This window comes from Epinephelus lanceolatus, chromosome 21, assembly GCF_041903045.1.
Source record: "Epinephelus lanceolatus isolate andai-2023 chromosome 21, ASM4190304v1, whole genome shotgun sequence".
In the NCBI taxonomy this organism is placed as follows: Eukaryota; Metazoa; Chordata; class Actinopteri; order Perciformes; family Serranidae; genus Epinephelus; species Epinephelus lanceolatus.
This window is the reverse complement of record NC_135754.1, coordinates 14,132,219-14,137,050: the sequence shown is the minus strand read 5'-3', so window position 1 is coordinate 14,137,050 and position 4,832 is coordinate 14,132,219.

Below are 4,832 nucleotides of genomic sequence, written 5' to 3'. Positions count from 1 at the left end.
ACGAAACTCAAGGAAAGAGTCTTTAGCCATGTTAGCAGCTCTGTGAGACTGTCCCAAGCATCAACCCGTGGGGCTAAAATATGAAGCTAACACAGAAGTGCCGCAAACTGCAGTTTCTTGAAGGCCACTTGAGGCTGGCTCAGCAAACGAGTCACTCCCCAAAGACCCCCATGTTAAAATGCTTGAGTTTACAGCAGACATAAACATGTTTACAGCCTGGTACAAAAAACAGTTTTGGTCTCTATAGCTAATTTCAACACTGATGATGACTGCACGGTGGGTGAATTTTTATATAACTCACCCATTTACATTTTAGTAAGACTTGAAGCTACTCATTTCTAAGGGCGGGGCTGCCTTCAGTGACAGGCTGTCTGTGAGGCGTCACATCCACCCCTTGCTTTTCCACAGCTTCAATCTCTTGTACAAACATGGTCACTTCTGGCTACAAAAAACAACAACAAGATGGCGACAACAGAAATACCAAATTCAAGACTTCAGAACGGGAATCCACAAACCAATTGGCGACGTCATGGTAGCTTTGTCAATTATTTTATACGGTGGTATATGGGTTGTACTTAAGGTAAATGCTAACATCAGCATGCTAACATGCTTATAATGAAAATGCTAACACGCTAATGTTTGGCATGTATAATGTTCACCATCTTGGTTTTTGATGTTTGCATGTTATTATTAGCACTAAACACAAAGGCTAATGGGGACATCAGAAATCTTTGAGGTATTCAGTCACAAACTAAAGTATTGGACAAATTAAAATTTTGACGTGACAGTAGCACTAGATGCAAGAGCAGCGGATCAACAAGGTTATGACAATTCACCTTAAGGGCGACACAAATGTCTGTTCCAAGTTTCACTGTAATTTCTCTTCAAAAACAAACAAAAAGGGATCACCAAAGAGACAGGGATTCATCCTCTGGGGACCAAGCATGTGTGTACAAAATGTAGTGGCAATCCATCCAATACTTTTTGAGATATTTCAGTCAAAATGGTAGACCGACCAACCTAAACGACACTGACATTGCCATCCACAGAGCCATGCCACTAGCTTGACTAAAAAGTTCGACAGATGAAAAAGTTCAAAGGTCAAAAAACTCACCTCAGCTTGGCGGGATCAAAATTCAGTTTACTAGCTGCTGTGTCTGCAGGCAGTTCTCCTGCAGGTTAGTGCTTGGCCACAGAAAAGATGTCTCCAGCAGGGTGGGTAGCACGATGCCATGAATGCTTAAACACAGTTCCTCTACGGGATGCTCGCCGCTTCAAGTGTGACATTTTAGCTGAAAATTTTTCTCTGGAATTTAAATGAGGAAAAAAGAGGAACTTTTAGTTCAAGCAGGAAGACAATTATCATTTTAATTTTCTCATCACACCCGGTCTCCACCTCTCAATTATTATCCGCTGAACTCACTAAGTTATGTGCATGTACTTTTCTGTCAACCATGATTAACCTAGCCGAAGGGTATTAAAACTCTCTTGCATGTTGTGTCTCGTTGCTATCATTGCTGCCTCACCCCTCCACCAGCAGTGTCTCCCCCGGCACTGATTTTTGGTTATGATGGAAATGTAAGAAAATCTGTCAAGATGAGAAAACACAGGAGAAATGTACTGGGAGATCACAGGTCAGTCAAAACATGTACAGACGAATCATGACTACTTAATATCTTCTGGTAATGGTGAAAAAACATATACATATTTATGTGAAAATATGACAAGTTATTTACAGCCTTAATGCAACAGTTGGGATACATCTGTGACCAGTCAGACGATACGTGGCTGAAACCAACCCACCGCATTAAATAAAGTGACACATGCACATTTTTGACCCCGCTGAATGCTAGAATCATCAAAACATGCTCCATCTTGGCAAGTGAGCGAGGAGCGTTGATCCCCGCCAGCTCTCCCAGTCTGTCTCGCTGGCTGCAGGCCCAGAGGGCAGGGCGCAGGGATGGATGGGCCTGTCGCCGGCTCTCTGCTGCCCAGATGGCTCGCTCTGTCAGCGGGCTCACTACCAGAAGGGGTGGCACCCTGACGTCAGGCCATGATTGGATACGCCAACTTTCATTTGCTTCCCCCCAACACCTGTGGACTGCGTGGAGAAATGAAGGGGTGGCGGAACTGGAGCCTGGCTGAGTGTGTCTGCATGTTCTTGTACTTCAATCCTTTAAATGCCAATTTTAATTTAATATTTGCAGGGCAAGGATATTCATGGGGTAGCGATGGTCACTTTGGCTGATTTTAAATGACTGAGAGTTTATTTTTAACATGAGTTGACAAAACAATCTAACCACGAAGTCCAGTTAGTAGCTAATGCTCTGCTTTTGATCTTACCCCAGCATCTTCCTCAGCAGATGGAATTTATTCAGTTGTCAAATCTCCATTTCTCTGAGCACTTTAAAGCTGCTATGATCAACATTTTCATATCAACAATAGATGAAATAAAAAATGTGTAATGTGAAAGCAGAATGTTTAGTGACAAACCCACAGAAAATAATCACCAGACTCTGGAGTTCCCCCTCAGCTCTACAGTTTGTTTTAGTGTCTTTTAGCTCAGTTTTGGTCTGACACCCTCAATATTACTATTTTGGAGAGCAGTGGGCGTGAACCAGCTGCAGCTAAAACCTACAAGGCTATAAATAGGGATGTCAGTTTCAGTTAATTTAGCCTTCGATAGCCTGACAGTCAGCCTTTAACATGCATAAACACAGTGCTCACTGCCCACCATCCAGGCTCCATTGGTTAGCTAATGTTAGCCTTAGCCACTGCCTGGGCCAGGTGGCAGCTTGTTTTCAGTGCCACTTATTTTTGATTACTGCTGGTAACTTGCAAAATTGTTGCTGTGGAAACACTTTGCCTACCCTCCAGTCTCCCCTGAGGTAACCCTGGTGAGTAAGCGGCTTCATTTTGACCTGCAAAACCTCTTTAGCATTAACTATGTTAGCACCACTAGCCGTGCTAACCCTGGTAACAACACACTTAACAATGCTGAAGGGGTCCGAGCATAGATTTATTGTAATAAAAGGCACAGTGGTACAGTGGTTAGCATTGTCGCCCCACAGGAAGGGGGTTCCTGGTTTGAACCCTGGGGTGGGGGAGCCTTTCTGTGGGGAGTTTGCATGTTCTCCCTGTGTCAGTGTGGGTTTTCCAGCTGTGCTCCGGCTTCCTCCCACAGTCTAAAGACATGAAGGTTAATTGGTAACTCTAAATTGGCCATAAGTGTGAATGTGAGTGTGAATGGTTGTCTGTCTCTATGTGTCAGCTTGATTCATTGAAAATGCACAGTAGTGCATCTTTTGCTGGCCCGGCCCACAAGTTCCTGCTCGGCTCATGAACTTTACATTGTGATGTCACAGATTTCAAAAATGCCTTTCTCGGCTCCAGGAAAGTTTCACAAATATAAAACCCTCCATGGATTAAAAAAAAACAAACAAAAAAAAAACAAAAACATAATAGAAAGAGTCATAATTGACCTTATTTGCAGTTTTAAGTTTCCTGTCAGCAGCAACTAACTCATCGAAGCAGACAGTGGGAACAGTCTTTCCACAGCAACACTTTGGGTCCTTACTAACAGTAATCACCAAATGAGTGGCACCATGAGCTAGCTCTCACTCGACCTGGGTGGTGCGCAGTGCAGTAAACTGAAGAGTAGTAACATTAACCTATAGACTGACATGCATAACCGGTCAAAACTATCCTCTGACGTTAATTAATAAATTGTTAACTGTTGACATCCCTAACTATAACCCACCTGCAGCACCAAACTACAGACAGATATAGTTAGCAACGAGCTGCTGAAATAGCAGAGCATTTAGCGGTTAAAGAGAAAGATTGGTGGAGAGCAAATAAGAGCTAAAAGGAGAGAGAATATTGGATTACATTTGTGATGTACACTGAAGCACTACTCCACATGAATACTAATGTTACTGTGTATCAGCTGGGTGGGTTAAAAAGCAAATGTTTGCTAACATGCTCAGTATATTAACTCTATGGTGGTTATATGTCTGAGCTCTGTTTAGGCCTACAACTTGTTTCCACTGCCACAACGAAGCAAAGAAATATATGTGATATAGTATAATCAAAAGCTCCAGAACAGCTACCAAAAGGGCCTTGTCATGAGGTTGTTTTGTGAACTACTGTTTCCAAGCTCGAGAAAGAAGCTATTTCAACTTAAAGCCAACTTCAGACAATATTTTTTTTCTTTTCACACCATTTGAAAAAAATCTTTACATTTTTTGTCCTGAGACCTTCTTGAAGAGTTGGTCTCGGTCCGGTTGTTTTGGTGCACATTGCCGTGTTCACACCTGCCCAAACGAACCGTGATTAGGGGGCAAACACACTTGAGTTCAACTAAACTGAACCAAACAGGGTAGGTGTGAAAGCACCCTTAAAGTCATTTTGGCAATCTGATTATTGCAAATTGTTTTTGTGAGTGTGTGTATCTATGCACGTATGCACCTGTATTTATTAATAAAGCCTGTCATAAACATGATGTGACTGCGTGACTGGATACACTGCTAAATAAATTGTTTGGAATTATTGCCTCACACCTAGCTCTTTCAGGGCAGAGCAGCCCTGGCCAGACATTCAGTTCAAGCAAACCTCTCTACAAAAGCTGATAATCATATCATTAAATTATCAGGGATTTTGTCATAACTGAATTAATCCATTTTGCAAGCAATTATTCATTTGAGTATAATTTTGTTTACAGCACAAATCTCTTATTTACTGCAAGTCCTCTCAGATGTCAGGTCTGTGGCAGGCAAACCATTTTAATTAATGATTCTATCAAGCACAGTCTTAATTTTAAGTTTTTAACTGAA